Consider the following 18866-nt stretch of genomic DNA (forward strand, 5'->3'; position numbering starts at 1 on the left):
TTGTGGTTGCAGGTTCACTTTTCTTTTGGGGTAATGCTATAGGCCACCAAGTGCTAACAGTCAGTATCTAAATAATATGTGTGAAATGCTTGAAAGTGTTTGTGATGTAAACAGAGAGGTCTACTTTCTTGGGGACCTGATTTTTAACTGGTTTTCATCAAGCTGTCTGCTCAAGAGGAAGCTTCTCACTGTAACCAGTGCCTGTAATCTGGTCCAGGCTTGTTAATCAGCCTACCAGGGTGTATACAAACACACACATTTTTAATAATACTGTAGAACTGTGTTTTAAAGCTGTATCCATACCCATTGGATGCAGTGATCACAATATAGTGGCTATATCCGGAAAGCCAAAGTTCCAAAAGCTGGGTCTAAAATTGTTTATAAGAGGTCATACAAACGATTTTGCTGTGACTCTTATGTGGATGTTTGTTGGTCTGATGTGATTAATGAGGAGCATCCAGACACTGCACTTGATGAATTTATGAAATTGCTTCTTCCAATTATTTATAAACATGCACCTGTTAAGAAACTGACTGTTAGAACTGTTAAGGCTCCATGGATTGATGAGTAATTGAAAAACGGTATGGTTGAAAGAGATGGGGCAAAAGTAGTGGCTAATAAGTCTGGCTGCACATCTGACTGGCTGACTTACTGCAAATTAAGAAATTATGTGACTAAACTTAACAAAAAGAAGAAACTGTATTATGAAGCTAGATCAATGATATAAAGAATGGTGGGAAAAAACTTTGAAGTACTTTAAATTAAATTATGGGCAGAAAGACAAATTCAACTCCATCTTTCATCAAATCTGATGGCATATTCATCACAAAACCATTTGATGTTGCCAATTATTTTCATGATTACTTCATTGGCAAAGTGGGCAAGACATGTAGGCAAGACATGCCAACAACGAACAGTGAACCATAGTATTCATGCATAAAAAAAGAAATAATGAAAGAAAAGCATTGCAAGTTAGAATTTTGTAAAGTTAGTGTGGGAGAGGTGGAAAAACTATTGTTATTGATCAATAATGACAAACCTCCTGGCATTGACAACTTAGATGGAAAGCTACTGAGGATGGTAGCTGACTCTGTAGCCACTCCTGTTTGTCATATTTTTAATCTGAGCCTAGAGGAAAGATTTTGTTCTCAGGCCTGGAGGGAAGAGAAAGTAATTCCACTACTCAAGAGTTGTAAAGCAGCCTTTACTGGTTCTAACAGTAGACCTATAAGCTTGCTGCCAACTCTTAGCAAACTGCTGTAAAAAATGGTGTTTGACCAAATACAATGCTATTTCTCTGTAAACAAATGAACAACAGACTTTCAGCATGCTTATAGAGAGGGGCACTCAACATGTACTGCACTGACACAAATGACTGATGATTGGTTGAAAGAAATTGATAATAAGAAGATTGTGGGAACTGTACTGTTAGATTTCAGTGCAGCCTTTGATATTATTGACCATAACCTGTTGTTGAAAAATTGTATGTGTTATGGCTTTTCAACCTCTGCCATATCGTGGATTCAGAGCTATCTATCTAATAGAACTCAAAGGGTTTTCTTTAATGGAAGCTTCTCTAATGTCAAACATGTAAAGCGTAGTCTACAACAGGGCAGCTCTCTCTTTTCTATTTTTACCAATGACCTGCCATTGGCATTATACAAAGCACGTGTGTCCATGTATGCTGATGATTCAACCATATACGCATCAGCAACCACAGCTAATGAAGTCACTGAAACCCTTAACAAGGAGTTGCAGTCTGTTTTGGAATGGGTGGCCAGTACTAAACTGGTCCTGAACATCTCTAAAACTAAGAGCATTGTATTTGATACAAATCCTTGCCTAAGTTCTAGACCTCAGCTGAACCTGGTAATGAATGGTGTGGCTGTTGAACAAGTTTAAGAGACTAAATTACTTGGTGTTACCTTAGATTGTAAACTGTCATGGTCAAAACATATAGATTCAATGGTTGTAAAGATAGGGAGAGGTATGTCCGTAATAAAGAGATGCTCTGCTTTTTTGACACCACACTCCAAAAAGTAAGTTCTGCAGGCTCTAGTTTTGTCTTATCTTGATTATTGTCCAGTCGTGTGGTCCAGTGCTGCAAGGAAAGACCTAGCTAAGCAGCAGCTGGCTCAGAACAGAGCGGCACATCTTGCTCTTCATTGTAATCAAAGGGCTGATAGAAATACTATGCATGCCAGTATGTCTTGGTTAAGAGTTGAGGAGAGACTGACAGCACTTCTTCTTTTTATAAGAAACATTAATGTGTTAAAAATCCCAAATTCTTGGCATAGTCAACTTACACACAGCTCTGACACACACACTTACCCCACCAGACATGCCACCAGCGGTCTTTTCACAGTCCCCAAATACAGAACAAATTCAAGAAATAATACAATCAATTGGTGAGAGCCTTGAGTATCACATTCATTTGTAAACACTGCATACATGAATTGCGGAAAAGTTGGTTCCTGTTTCAGTCACGTCTTTGGTCACGTTCGCGTGGATCAAACAAAAACCACCCTAGTGATTGCTTGACAATAGAGCCTCCCACAATGCAGGAAAAGTCTGCAGGATGAAGTTGGTAAAGAGCACCTGCGTAAACATACAGTCGACTGCAGTCAAGCTGAACAAATACATAAACGCAACATGCAAGAATTTCAAAGATTTTCAACGAGTTATAGTTCATATACAGAAATCAGTCAATTAAAATAAATTAATTAGGCCCTAATCTATGGATTTCACATGACTGGGCAGGGGCTCAGCCATGGGTGGACCTGGGAGGGCATAGGCCCACCCGTTTGGAAGTTATGCCAAGTGAATGTGTTTTCCCACACAGAAGGGCTTTATTGCAAACAGAAATACTACCCAATTTCATCAGCTGTCCGGGTGGCTGGTCTCTGACGATCTCGCAGGTGAAGAAGCCGGATGTGGAGCTCCTGGACTGGCGTGGTAACATGTTGTCTGCGGTTGTGAGGCCGGTTGGATGTACTGCCAAATTCTATAAAACAACGATGCAGGTGGCTTATGGTAGAGAAATTAACCTAAAATTATCTGTCAACAGCTCTGGTGGATATTCCTGCAGTCAGCATGCCAAATGCACGATCCCTAAAATAAATTGACATCTGTGGCATTGTGTAGTGTGACAAAAGTGCACATTTTAGAGTGGTCTTTTATTGTCCCCAGCACAAGGTGCATCTGTGTAAAATCATGCTGTTTAATAATCTTCTTGATATGCCACACCTGTAAGGTGGATGAATTATCTCGGCAAGGAGAAATGCACACTAAAAGGATTGTAAAAAATATTGTGCACAACATTTGAGAGAAATAAGCTTTTTTGTGCAAATGGAACATTTCTGGGATCTTTTATTTCAGCTCATGAAACATGGGAGTAACACTTTACATGTTGTGTTTGTATTTTTGTTCAGACTTGGTTTTTGTAAAGTTCATGCAGTCGACATGTAGGCACAAGTCGGGCAATTTTTTTCTCAAATATGCAACACACTTTGAAAGGCGGTGACGAACGATGATTGCAACTTCTCAAAACTGATCCGCTCGAACACTCCCTGGTATTATAGCCCAACCCACAGTGCAAAACTGGGTGAATCAACATCAACCCAAAAATATAAATGTGATGACCTTAAATCAACATGGAAAAGTCCCTGGCTTCATCAATAAGTGCATCGATGACGTCGTCCGCGCAGGTACTGTACGTACATACCCCAACCAGAAGCCATGGATTACAGGCAACATCCGCACTGAACTAAAGGGTAGGGCTGCCACTTTCAAGGAGCGGCACTCTAACCTGGACCCTTATAAGAAATCCCGCTATGCCCTCCGACGAACCATCAAACAGCTAAAGCGTCAATACAGGACTGAGATTGAATTGTTCTACACCGGCTCCAATGCTCGTCGGATGTGGCAGGGCTTGCAAAATATTACGGACTAGGTCTGGCAATGGCGAAGCTCTAACAAGACGTGTCTGCGTAGCGTCCTCAAAGTTTTGAAATTTTTTTTGGCATTTTGACACGGTTTACCTGTTCGTTAATAGTGAGTTTGAAGTTAAAACATCTCTTTTATCGCCAAAACAAAAGATGCCCAATATGTCAAAGCCTCAGACGAGGCATGGAAAAATGCCCCCCTCTGACAGCCCTTCTTCGGACTCGACGGATGCTAGCTCGGAAGAAGCACCTGCATGGTTCAGAATGGAGATGAACAAGGGTATAACAAAAATCCAAGAGACACTTCCTGGATGCCTCAGCAAAATTGATGTGCTGGTCAATAAACTCCACAAAAACCAGAAAGTCACAAAGGGACAAGTGTCAAAGTTAGAGAAAGACCATGCTGACCACCAGGCTGCCATCCTGGACGTCTGCGAGGACGTGGACCAAAAATGCAAGAAGTTGGAAGACGACATTTCTAAACTCGAGGATAAATGTTATTGTTACAAAAATGTCCAAAGGTGTTCAAATTTGAGACTTCAAGGTTTCCCGGAGGCTGTGGAGGGAAGAGACGCCATCTCCTTTCTACAGGAATGGATTCCCAAAATTCTGGATCTACCCCTTTCCGCGCACCCACTGGAAATAGAGAGGGCCCATCGCACCCTACGGAGGCGGATGCCTGGCCAGGATGCCCCCAGGGCATTTGTCATTACATTTCTATGGTACCAGGACACTGTTCGCATCCTCTCTGCTGCCCGAGCAAAGGGAGAGCTCAAGTACGGAGATGCCAGAATCATGATCTTTCCGGATCTCTCTACCATACTACACAAGAGGAGGATTACTTTCTCCCCTCAGAAGATACTTTTGCGTCAGGTTGGCTTGGCATACGGCCTGTGCTACGTGGTGACTTTGTGGATCGAAACCAATAATGGTGAGCACACATTTGACTCTGTGAAGACAGCTGAAACATACGTGAGGAAAGAACTCTCTGACTTGTTCATGTCTTCTACATCATGAGGAACTGTCTTTTGAACTTGGATACAGTTAGTGAACTGTTAGAATATGAGGAAACAACTAAATTACTCATATGATCGACTGGCTAGCGCGATAATGACTGGCGAGGTAAAATTGGATCATAGCTAACGTTGGCTGCGCTATTTAACCACCTTTCTAAGTTTACAAGGGTGTAGCAATAGCTACTATACATCCACACTATGCCAGGTAGTTACATTTTTGCTGTATACTTTTATTTTACACATAGAGGTTCAGTCAGATTTGGTTAAATAGCTTTTGACTGGGTTTCAAGCCTAACTATGTTGTTTATATTACTTCAGGGAATTTTAGCTACTATTACATTTGCTGGCTTGTTTATTGTTAGAGATGTATGCTAGCGTTAATGATACCGAGGCAGGGATAAGCTACTCACTGACTGGCTGCCTAATTGCTAGCTAGCTGATAGCTTTACAGTTGTGTACTGTATGTGGGTACATGTGTATATATAATCATTTTGTGGGGAGGGTGAACTTAGGAGGATGGTGATTGTTTAACTTGTTATGGATAGGGGGCAGTATTTTCACGGCCGGATAAAAAACTTACCCGATTTAATCTGATTATTACTCCTGCACAGAAACTAGAATATGCATATAATTATTAGCTTTGGATAGAAAACACTCCAAAGTTTCTAAAACTGTTTGAATGGTGTCTGTGAGTATAACAGAACTCATTTGGCAGGCCAAAACCTGAGAAGATTCCAAACAGGAAGCGCCCTCTCTGACTATTTCTTGGCCTGCTTGATCATCTCTATCCAAAACAGGGGATCTCTGCTGTAACGTGACATTTTCTAACGCTCCCATAGGCTCTCAGAAGGCGCCAGAACATTGAATGATTACTTTGCAGGCCATGGCTGAAAAACAGTAGCGCATTTGGATAGTGGTCGATCTGAGAACAATGAGACTGGGGGCGCGTGCACGAGACGACTCCATGTTTTTATTTTTTCGTCTTTGAACGAAAACAGGGTTTCCCGGTCGGAATATTATCGCTTTTCTACGAGAAAAATCGCATAAAAATGGATTTTAAACAGCGTTTGACATGCTTCGAAGTATGGTAATGGAATATTTCGACATTTTTTGTCACGAAATGCGCCGGGCGCGTCACCCTTCTTTACCCTTCGGATAGTGTCTTGAACGCACGAACAAAACGCCGCTATTTGGATATAACTATGGATTATTTGGAACCAAACCAACATTTGTTATTGAAGTAGAAGTCCTGGGAGTGCATTCTGACGAAGAACAGCAAAGGTAATCCAATTTTTCTTATAGTAAATCTGAGTTTGGTTAGTACCAAACTTGGTGGGTGTCAAAATAGCTAGCCATGATGGCCGGGCTATCTACTCAGAATATTGCAAAATGTGCTTTCACCGAAAAGCTATTTTAAAATCGGACACCGCGATTGCATAAAGGAGTTCTGTATCTATAATTCTTAAAATAATTGTTATGTTTTTTGTGAACGTTTATCGTGAGTAATTTAGTAAATTCACCGGAAGTGTTCGGTGGGAATGCTAGTTCTGAACGTCACATGCTAATGTAAAAAGCTGGTTTTTGATATAAATATGAACTTGATTGAACAAAACATGCATGTATTGTATAACATAATGTCCTAGGAGTGTCATCTGATGAAGATCATCAAAGGTTAGTGCTGCATTTAGCTGTGGTTTTGTTTTTTGTGACATTATATGCTAGCTTGAAAAATGGTTGTCTGATTATTTCTGGCTGGGTACTCTGCTGACATAATCTAATGTTTTGCTTTCGCTGTAAAGCCTTTTTGAAATCGGACAGTGTGGTTAGATAAAGGAGAGTCTTGTCTTTAAAATGGTGTAAAATAGTCATATGTTTGAAAAATTGAAGTTTTTGGATTTTGGAGGAATTAGTAATTCGCGCCATGCCTATCATTGGATATTGGAGCTAGCGGAACATCTAGATGTAAGAGGTTAATTAAGTACTTGTCCTTATTTTATATTTGAGGGATGATAGTTATCATATGGTAAAGATTTTCATTTATTCATCATAGCTTGATGTCTTTTTCCTGTGCTGCTTGGGTGCGTTTGTGGACATCGCTTTTGTCGCAGCGCGGCACAGGTTTCAGGGAGCATTGGGGAATGCTTTTTGGTTGACATTTGGGTGTGGGGGTAGGCTCTGTTGGTGACAAGGTGTGTAGGAAAACAAGACAAAACAAATGGAAAATGAAAAGCGGATTGAAGATGGCTAGAAGACCGGTGACACCGACCGCCGAACACCGCCCGAACAAGGAGAGGAAACGACTTCAGTGGAAGTCGTGGCAGTACCCCGCCTTGACGCGCGGCTCCAGCAGCGCGCCGACACCGGCCTCGGGGACGACCCGGAGGGCGAGGTGCAGGGCATTCCGGACGGAGACGGTGGAACTCCCGCAGCATTGAAGGGTCCAACACATCCTCCACCGGAACCCAGCATCTCTCCTCCGGACCGTACCCCTCCCAGTCCACGAGGTACTGAAGGACCTTCGCCCGACGTCTCGAATCCAGTATGGATCGAGCAGAGTACGCTGTGGCACCCTCGATGTCCAGAGGGGGCGGGGAACCTCCCGCACCTCAGACTCCTGGAGCGGGCCAGCCCCCATCGGCCTGAGGAGAGACACATGGAACGAGGGGTTAATACGGTAATCGGGGGGAAGTTGTAACCTGTAACTCACCTTGTTCAGTCTCCTAAGGACTTTAAATGGCCCCACAAACCAAGGACCCAGCTTCCGGCAGGGCAGGCGGAGGGGCAGGTTTCGGGTCAAGAGTCAGACCCGGTCCCCCGGTACAAACAACGGGGCCTCACTGTGGTGATGGTCTGCGCCGGCTTTCTGGCGCAGCACGGCACTGCTGCGCTGCCCACTCCCCCGGCCGGTCCTGGCAATAAGACCTCAGAAACCTACCCACATCCTGGTTTACTCTCTCCACCTGCCCGTTACTCTCGGGGTGAAAACCCGAGGTAAGGCTGATTGAGACCCCCAGACGTTTCATGAATGCCCTCCAGACCCTCGAAGTGAACTTGGGACCCTGATCAGCACTATATCCTCAGGCACCCCTTAGTGCCGGAAGACGTGTGTAAACAATGCCTTCGCAGTCTGTAGGGCCGTAGGGAGACCGGGCAGCGCGAGGAGACGGCAGGACATAGAGAAACAATCCACAACAACCAGGATCGTGGTGTTTCCCTGTGATGGGGGAGATTGGTCAGGAAAGTGATCGACAGGTGTGACCATGGCCACTGTGGAACGGGTAAGGGGGGTAGCTTAACTCTGGGCAGGTGCCTAGGAGCCTTACACCGGGCGCACACACAGCAGGAGGAAAGATAAACCCTCATGTCCTTAGCCAAAGTGGGCCACCACTACTTCTCAGTCAGACAGCGCACCGTCCGACCGATGCCTGGATGACCAGAGGAGGGTGATGTGTGGGCCCAATAGATCAGCCAGTCATGGACAGCAGACGGAACGTACAGACGCCCATCACAAGGTAGATGTCCTAACCAATTTGCCAAAACTATAGTTTGTTAACAAGAAATTTGCGGAGTGGTTGGAAAACGAGTTTTAATGACTCCAACCTAAGTGTAGGATCCCTCACCCTGGACCCATCTTCCTCTACTACTCTCTTCACTGCCTCCAGCATACGGCATCTGATTCAGAGGGGTTGGGTTAAATGCAGAAGACACATTTCTTTTGAAAGCATTCAGTTGTACATCTGACTAGATATCCCCCTTTCCCTTTCCTTTCCCTTCTGCACTACTCTGATCCTGGCAACTTCAACCTGCCTTTTCTCACAGGACACCTCTGATCTCCAACACTATGGGTACCCCTACAGTTTACACACGAAACTTCTTCCACCGATACTACACATTAATTTGTTTCATGTCCTCCTGCACACTTCTCACATCTAGGAATCTCCCTCCTACACACTGCTGCCACATCCCCATAAGCTTGACACATAAAACCATGTAATGGCTTCGGGACGAAAGCTCCCATGGATAACTGACACGTCCTAACTTTATCTGATAAAGACTCTTCATCAAAACTTAGTAGTACAGACATTGCTTTCGTCCCCAGGTCCGAGTTTGGGAAATGCTGGTATAGAGGCAGAAGGAAGGGGGTAATGTACCGACCTTAACCCAACACCTATCGATCTCGTCAAGAGGCTCGGTTCTCTTGGTGTAACGGTTTGAGTCCTGGTCGGGGCTACCCCCAAATATGCTACAATATACAGTGTGCGAGCATGTTTAATGTACCCGCTAGCAGAAAAAAAGGACATGTGAGCCGATATACTGTAAATCCTCCAAGACACTGTGTGGGTATGTCAAAAGACAGTAACAACAGCGACTTCGAGCCATCTCTCGAGGCTATGAGACTGCACTAGCGGAGAGAAGCATATAGTGCCTCTTCATCACACAGAGATTGTAGGCTATTTGTAGGATAATAAAATAATATGTACATCACAAAACAGAGCTGAGAAATGAGAATATTTATATAAATGTGCCAAAATATCCATATCATCTAACCCCAAGCAGGCAGCCAAAATGATTTTCTTTTTTCCTTTTTTCCTTTTTTCCATTCTATTTTCTATAGGTTATTTTTTAAATACTTGCTTGTAGGGATATGCAGGCTATGCATTCATTCAGAGGAAGATGGTGACTGTTTCTTCTACGAGGATGAGTAGCAAAGCATCCATGACAGGAATCTGGACTTTGGTCAAGTCTGTAGGGTCAACACACGTAATGTGTTTGTTCATCGGTAGGCCTGATCGACGGGTAAACATGCAGAGAAAATGTTTGTTTTGTTCTGCTACCTAACAACAGGGAGAGCTGGTTTAAAGGTCCACTGAAGCCATTTTTATCTCAATATCAAATCATTTCTGGGTAACATTTAAGTACCTTACTATGATTATTTTCAAATAAAATTGTAAAAAAAAAAGAAACAATAATATCTTCTTAGCAAAAAGTAATTTCTCAAGCAAGGATTTTGCTAGGACTGTCTGGGAGTGGTTTGAGTGTGGAGGGGAAAACTGAAAAATAGCTGTTATTGGCGGAGAGGTTTGGAACTCTCTTTATTAATTAATTTACCGCATGGTGATGTCAACATGGAAGGCCAAAGCTTCCTCCCACTTAAAACAGAAATTATTTCAGGTGGTCTATTCAAACAGCTCTTACACTTTTCATTTTCCCAATTTCACAGTATTATTGAAAATATATATAAAACCCAGGAAATCTAGTTTTTGACTGCACTAGACATTTAATGCAGAGAGGATGGTCTCATCCTTCCACTTTTTGGTCTCATCTTCCGCATTTCCACAGCTATTGTAATCAGCTCATTCATTACTGATGACCTTTCCAATATCAACAGTGCACTCAGCAATTTTATTTATTTATTTATTTCACCTTTATTTAATCAGGTAGGCAAGTTGAGAACAAGTTCTCATTTACAATTACGACCTGGCCAAGATAAAGCAAAGCAGTTTGACACATACAACAACACAGAGTTACACATGGAGTAAAACAAACATACAGTCAATAATATAGTAGAAAAATAAGTCTATATACAAAGTGAGCAAATGAGGGGAGATAAGGGCGGTAACGGCAAAAAAGGCCATGGTGGCAAAGTAAATACAATATAGCAAGTTAAGCACTGGAATGGTAGATTTGCAGTGGAAGAAAGTGCGAAGTAGAAATAATGGGGTGCAAAGGAGCAAAATAAATAAATAAATAAATAAATACAGTAGGAGAAGAGGTAGTTGTTTGGGCTAAATTATAGATGGGCTATGTACATGTGCAGTAATCTGTGAGCTGCTCTGACAGCTGGTGCTTAAAGCTAGTGAGGGAGATAAGTGTTTCCAGTTTTAGAGATTTTTGTAGTTCGTTCCAGTCATTGGCAGCAGAGAACTGGAAGGAGAGGCGGCCTTTAGGAGGAATTGGCTTTGGGGGTGACCAGAGAGATATACCTGCTGGAGCGCGTGCTACAGGTGGGTGCTGCTATGGTGACCAGCGAGCTGAGATAAGGGGGAACTTTACCTAGCAGGGTCTTGTAGATGACCTGGAGCCAGTGGGTTTGGCAACGAGTATGAAGCGAGGGCCAGCCAACGAGAGCGTACAGGTCATAGTGGTGGGTAGTATATGGGGCTTTGGTGACAAAGCGGATGGCACTGTGATAGACTGCATCCAATTTATTGAGTAGAGTATTGGAGGCTATTTTGTAAATGACATCGCCGAAGTCGAGGATCGGTAGGATGGTCAGTTTTACGAGGGTATGTTTGGCAGCATGAGTGAAATATGCTTTGTTGTGAAATAGGAAGCCAATTCTAGATTTAATTTTGGATTGGAAATGTTTGATGTGAGTCTGGAAGGAGAGTTTACTGTCTAACCAGACACCTAGGTATTTGTAGTTGTCCACATATTCTAAGCAGAACCGTCCAGAGTAGTGATGCTGGACGGGCGGGCAGGTGCAGGCAGCGATCGGTTGAAGAGCATGCATTTAGTTTTACTTGTATTTAAGAGCAGTTGGAGGCCACGGAAGGAGAGTTGTATGGCATTGAAGTTCGTCTGGAGGGTAGTGAACACAGTGTCCAAAGAAGGGCCAGAAGTATACAGAATGGTGTAGTCTGCGTAGAGGTGGATCAGAGACTCACCAGCAGCAAGAGCGACATAATTGATATATACAGAGAAAAGAGTCGGCCCAAGAATTGAACCCTGTGGCACCCCCATAGAGGCTGCCAGAGGCCCGGACAACAGGCCCTCTGATTTGACACACTGAACTCTGTCAGAGAAGTAGTTGATTTAAATGTTTTGCTAGCCGTCTTGAGATGATTAAATGTATCACTCAAATGCCGTAATTTAACATTGTGTTAGCTGTTTCAAATGAATTTGTTTTGTTATGTTAAAAATGGCATTTCTTGTTCACTACACTAGAGCGTTAAAAACAAACAGGGTTCAGAGACTTATATTTGGTGTCTGAACAGACGTTACTTTGGGGAGTGTGTGTGTGTGTGTGTGTGTGTGTGTGTGTGTGTGCCCACCAGGTGAGTCTGTTATTGGTAAGTCGACCCTGATGGACACATTGTTAAACACTAACTTTGAAAACTGTGAGTCGTCCCACTTCAAGCCACATGTGAAGCTGCGAGCCCAGACATACAACCTGCAGGAGAATGTCAGGCTCACAGTGGTCAACAGTGTCTGCTTTGGAGACTAGATGATGTTACCACATCACTCAACTTTTAAGATCAAAACAAACAGGGGAAGTGGAGTGTGTGTATACTAACAGTATGTTTCTCTAACTACCATATATAAGCCCTGCCAAGTCAAATCGATTTATATAGCCCTTCGTACATCAGCTGATATCTCAAAGGGCTGTACAGAAACCCAGCCTAAAACCCCAAACAGCAAGCAATGCATGTGAAAGAAGCACGGTGGCTAGGAAAAACTCCCTAGGAAAAACTCCCTAGAAAGGCCAAAAACCTAGGAAGAAACCTAGAGAGGAACCAGGCTATGAGGGGTGGCCAGTCCTCTTCTGGCTGTGCCGGGTGGATATTATAACAGAACATGGTCAAGATGTTAAAATGTTCATAAATGACCAGCATGGTCAAATAATAATAATCATAGTAGTTGTCGAGGGTGCAACAAGCACATCCGGTGAACAGGTCAGGGTTCCATAGCCGCAGGTAGAACAGTTGAAACTGGAGCAGCAGCACGGCCAGGTGGACTGGGGACAGCAAGGAATCATCATGCCATGTAGTCCTGAGGCATGGTCCTTGGGCTCAGGTCCTCCAAGAGAAAGAAAGAGAGAAAGAGAGAATTAGAGAGAGCATATTTAAATTCACACAGGACACCGGATAAGACAAGAGAAATACTCCAGATGTAACAGACTGACCCTAGCCCCCCGACACATAAACTACTGCAGCATAAATACTGGAGGCTGAGACAGGAGGGATCAGAAGACACTGTGGCCCCATCCGATGATACCCCCGGACAGGGCCAAACAATTCCCTTGGCTCCTTTTATTTGGCCTCCACGGCTGGTTGCCACTTTCCTCTAATTACCTCCACTTAGAGCTGTCTGTGTCGGGGTGCCCAGATCCCGTATTCCCAGCAGAGGGAGCCAACGTCGCCTCACGTACCTCCCCTCTATTACCATTCCCGGGGTAGACCTCCTGGGATACCACAATATATATATATATATGTATATCAGCTGATATATGTATATATAATATATGTATGTATATGTATATATATATATGTTGTGGTATCCCAGGAGGTCTACCCCGGGGATGGTAATAGAGGGGAGGTACGTGAGGCGACGTTGGCTCCCTCTGCTGGGAATACGGGATCTGGGCACCCCGAAACATATATACATATATATATATATATATATATATATATATATATATATATATATATATATACACACACATATGTATATACATATATACACACGCTCCTGGTCACAGTCACTGACCGAGCTCTCTCATGTCACATTCACAGATAAACACTGAGCCAGCTGTAAGAAAGCAATATTAAGCTCCAGATGTCAGATATATTTAGCTCCTCGAATCTGAGTGATAACGTGTGTGTGGTTGTACATATCCAAGATGTTTTCAAATGCACAACTGAGGCCAGCAATCAATCTGATCAAACATTTATATTTTTAGTCAATGCTCTTATCCAGAGCGATTTACAATAGTGAGTGCTTACATTTTCATACTTTCCCCGTGGGAATCAAACCCATAACCCTGGCGTTGCAAGCGCCATGCTCTAGCAACTGAGCCATTTGTAGGCGATGTGTCTTTTAAATCCAATGTTACTGCATTTGTGGAGATCATATTCAATGTAATCGCTGCAGATTGGAAGTCAAACACACTATATTGAGGTTTTGGATTGAATCCCGGCCTGTGTGTTGTAGTTTAGTGCCCCCCTCTATCTCTCTCTCAATTCAATTCGCTTTATTGGCATGATGTAACAATGTACATATTGCCAAAGCTTATTTTGGATATTTACAATATAAAAAATAAAAAATAAATGAGAATCAAAATTGTCAACGGGACAACAGTAACAACAATAACCAAGGGTCAGAATAACCATACATTCAACAATAACAATAGCCATACAGTAGAGTACATGTGCAGGTTTATTGGTCTGTCAGACACTGTCCCTCAACTTATGGCAGGCAGCAATGTAGTGCGCTGCCAACCTACAGCTCTCTGTGTCCTCCCCCCAACAGGACGGGTAGCCTATCCTCATCAGAGAGGTCTTTGAAACCTTGAATAAGGGTTTCAAATTTGGGGAATTGACACTCTCTAATTGTTTTATATTTTTGACATTTTGTCAGGAAATGCAGCTCCGTCTCAGGTTCTGCTGTTGTGCAGTGGTTGCACAGCCTTTCCTCTACAGGGAGCCAGGTTTTCCTGTGTCTACCCTTCTGAATGGCAAGGCTGTGCTCACTGAGCCTGTACTTTGTCAAGGTTTTTCTAAGGTTTTGATCAGTAACCATGGTCAAATATGTAGCCATGGTGTACTGTCGATTTAGGGCCAGATAGCACTGCATTTTGCTTTGTGTTTGTGCTTGTGTTTCCTAATAAGCAATGTAGTTTTGTTTTGACTGTGTTGTAATTTGGTTTATTCTGATTGATTGGATGTTCTGGTCCTGAGGCTTCAGTGTGTTAGTAGAACAGGTTTGTGAACTCAGCCCCAGGACCAGCTGGATGAGGGGACTCTTTTCTTTGCTCAGCTCTTTGCATGGCAGGGCTTGGTAATGATATGAGAGGGGGTCACTGTATTGTAGATGTTTCCAAAACTTAATTGCTCTTTTTTGAGTTATACTATTAGTGGATATTGGCCTAATTCTGCCCTGCATGCATTGTTTGTAGTTTTCCTCTGGACACGTAGGATAATCTTACAGAACTCTGCATGTAGGGTTTCAATGGGGTGTTTGTCCCATTTGATGAAATCTTGTTTTGCAAGTGGACCCCACACCTCCCTGCCATAAAGTGCAATTGGTTCAATGACATATTCAATATGTTTTACCCAAATTTTAATAGGTATTTCAATTTGAATTTGCTTTTTAATGGCGTAGAATGCCCTGCGTGCTTTCTCTCTCAGTTCATTCACTGCCTCATTAAGGTGTCCAGTTGAGCTTATTTTTAAACCTAAGTAATTGTAGTGTGTACAGTACTCTATATATTTTGTACCAATTGAGAACTTTGGTCTAATTCCCTGAGATCTGGATCTTCTCTGGAAAATCATTATTTTAGTATTTTTGGGGTTTACTGCCAGGGCCCAGGTCTGGCAGTACTGCTCTAGCAGGTCCAGGCTCTGCTGTAGGCCATGTGCTGTGGGTGACAGCAGGCATAGGTCATCTGCGAAGAGTAGGCATTTAACTTCTGAATTGAGGAGACTAACACCAGGGGCTGAGGATTTTTCTAGAATAGTGGCCAATTCGTTAATGTAAATATTGAAGAGTGCAGGGCTCAGATTGCAACCCTGACGAAGGCCCCGCCCCTGGTTAAAGAATTCTGTTATTTTCTTACCAATTTCAATGCTGCATGTATTTCCAGTATACATTGATTTAATTATGTCATATGTTTTACCCCCTACACCACTTTCAATAACTTTGTAGAACAGTCCTGTATGCCAAATAGAATCAAATGCTTTTTGGAAGTCGATAAAGCAAGCGTATATTTTGGTATTATTTTGGTGGACATGTTTATCTATCAGGGTGTGTAAGGTGTAAATATGATCAGTTGTGCGATGTTTTGGTATAAATCCAATTTGGCTTTTACTCAAGACATTGTGCTTATTAAGGAAGTTTAGAACTCTTACATTGATGATACTACAGAAAACCTTCCCCAGGTTACTGTTCACACAAATGCCTCTGTAATTGTTAGGGTCAAATTTGTCTCCGTTCTTAAAGATTGGGGTTATGAGTCCTTGATTCCAGATGTCAGGGAAATAACCTACACTCAGGATCAAATTAAACAGTTTTAATATAGCCAATTGAAATTTTGCACTAGTGAGTTTGAGCATCTCATTTAGGATGCCATCAGGTCCGCATGCTTTTTTAAATTTGAGGGCCTGAAGTTTCTTATAGAACTCCTGGTCAGTAATTGGGGAGTCCAATGGATTTTGATTGTCCTTTATAGCTTTTTCTAATCCATTCAACTTCTCATGAATTTGGCGTTGTTCTGCGTTTGTGTCAATTTGAACGGGGTTGTAGAGTGTTTTGAAATGAGTTGTCCATATGTCACCATTTTGTATCGCTAATTCCTCTTGTTTAGATTTTTTCCAATTTTGCCAGAAGTTGTTTGTGTTTATGGACTCTCTCTCTCTCTCTCTCTCTCTCTGACCACCTGGCCTGATGTCAACCTGGCCAGGTGGTTTCAACTGTTCTTCCTGCGGTTATGGAACCCTGACGTGCTACCTTGTCCCAGACCTGCTGTTTTCAACTCTCTAGAGACAGCAGGAGCGGTAGAGATACTCTGAATGAAAAACCATCTGACATTTACTCCTGAGGTGCTGACCTGTTGGCCATGTTCTGTTATAATCTCCACCCGGCACAGTCAGAAGAGGACTGGCCACCCCTCATAGCCTGGTTCCTCTCTAGGTTTCTTCCTAGGTTCTGGCCTTTCTACGGGGTTTTTATACACCTGCATTGCTTGCTGTTTGGGGTTTTAGGGCACTTTGTGACATCAGCTGATGTAAGAAGGGCTTTATAAATACATTTGATTGATTGAGATGTAGTGACTGTAAAATTAGAGGACTGATGAACTGTGGTGTGTGTAGCTCAGGGATGCAAACTTTGCACTGAAACATGCAAAAGAAATCCCTGCTAATCCCTGATATATATGTCACCTTTAAAATGACCCGTGTGGCTCAGTTGGTAGAGCATGGTGATTGCAACGCCAGGGTTGTGGGTTAGATTCCCACGGGGGACCAGTATGGAGAGAAAAAAAAAAGAAATGTATGAAATGTATGCATTCACTACTGTAAGTTGCTCTGGATAAGAGTGTCTGCTAAATGACTAAAAATGTAAAAAAATTCTAATTTCTGGTGACTTAGGCTGGATCCCTTCTTGAAATGCAGGTTTTAACTAATTAAATAACAAAGAATATGATCTACATGATCAGTCTCTGTGTGTAAAATAAAAAGTTGTTAATGTGAACCAACTCACAGCAAAAAAATGTAAGGAAAGCAATCCAATGTTATTTGTTGCCTAGACTTTACTGCAAATGACACTCAAGTCCAGAGAAAAAACAATACACTAATATTGCAGTTAGCCAGGACAGCCTTTATAATAGAACGCTTGTGACCACACACATCTAAATATTGCACTTGGGAAAATAACTTCTTCAAGTAGAAATCGAATGAAACAGGCATTCTATTTTTGCTATATTACAGTGGCCACTATAGTAGCCATCGATCAAGTGCACAAACTTTTCCCATCGGATCTAAACGAATCACGTAGGTTACTTATTTTGGATTCAAAACGGCGAATTTCACCAAAGGGGGACTAGTTTGTATCCCTGGTGTAGCTATGTGGTGTGTGTTGCGGGCAAGAAGCTAGTGTAGGTTAGGAGGCCTTTGGGTGGGACTCTGTCAGTAAACACTATACAGCATGAGTCTGCAGCTTGCACAGTACTATGAGTTGCATGGACATAGTAAACAAACTAGCATGCTAAACATCATGCAGAATATGCATCTCCTAAAATTGGTTTGTTTCAGTACTTGTAAAATAAATATTGTGGAATTCTCCCATGAACACCAAATTCTCTCTGTAGTGTGTGTGTGTGTGTGTGTGTGTGTGTGTGTGTGTGTGTGTGTGTGTGTGTGTGTGTGTGTGTGTCTATTCCAGGTGAACGTCATCCCAGTGACAGCCAAGTTTAAGATCAAGATCATGAGTGAGCTGGTCAGTAAAGGAGTTCAGATCTATCTGTTCTCTCTGGACGATGAGACTGTAGCCAAGGTCAACACACAGTCATGGCAGTGTTGACCTTGGTTCATGGTAAGTACATGCACACCCATCTGCTTCTACACATGTTTATGTAGTTACTGTTGACAGAACGTCTCAAAGACGGTTTTCACATAACTATCTTGGTGTCTGTTATAATGGGTGTGCATGCTACATCTGAGGGTTATGTCACGGAGCCGGCTAGAAATATTCAGGATTGTCTAAATCTAACTAGCTTCAGTTGGCTTCACATTCTGACTTAGGCTTCATCCATGTCACAAAGGGTGTATATTGATCAAACGCATGCCTCTAATTCAAACCAGGCTTCTAACTGCACGTGCCTGTCACACGTGGATAGCCCAGCGAGTCAAAAACTGATATCTTAATTAAAACGATGCTCACTAACTCTATCCTGATTTGGGACATACCCCCTGTTCCTCAAGAGAGGGGGAGGGTGTGTGTGTGTGTGTGTGTGTGTGTGTGTGTGTGTGTGTGTGTGTGTGTGTGTGTGTGCGCGCTATGATATGTATAAAAACAAAAACATATGGGATTTACTCAGGATATAAACTGAATGTAAGTAAGACTGAAGCCTACGCTATGAATGGTTTCAACACCCATCGGGTACCCTGTCTGGCAAAGGAATAAAATGCCTTGGTATTACTATCCCTACCTCTATTGAGGCCATGTATAAAACGAAATATACTGAATTAATTGAGGTGATAACCTCTCACTTTAACAGGAAAGGTGGAAACAATTAAGATGAGTATTCTCCCCAGACTGCTATTCTTATTTCAGACGCTTTCTGTTCTGGTCCCAGAATCCATATTTCAATAATAACATAGTCTAATTTCAAGGTTCCTATGGCAAGGTAATAAACTGAGGGTGGGGTACAAAACACTCAACTGCCAAAGGAATCAGGTCACCTATGTTT

The sequence above is a fragment of the Salmo salar genome, chromosome 14 (assembly GCF_965601325.2).
Source record: "Salmo salar chromosome 14, fSalSal1, whole genome shotgun sequence".
NCBI classification, from domain to species: Eukaryota; Metazoa; Chordata; class Actinopteri; order Salmoniformes; family Salmonidae; genus Salmo; species Salmo salar.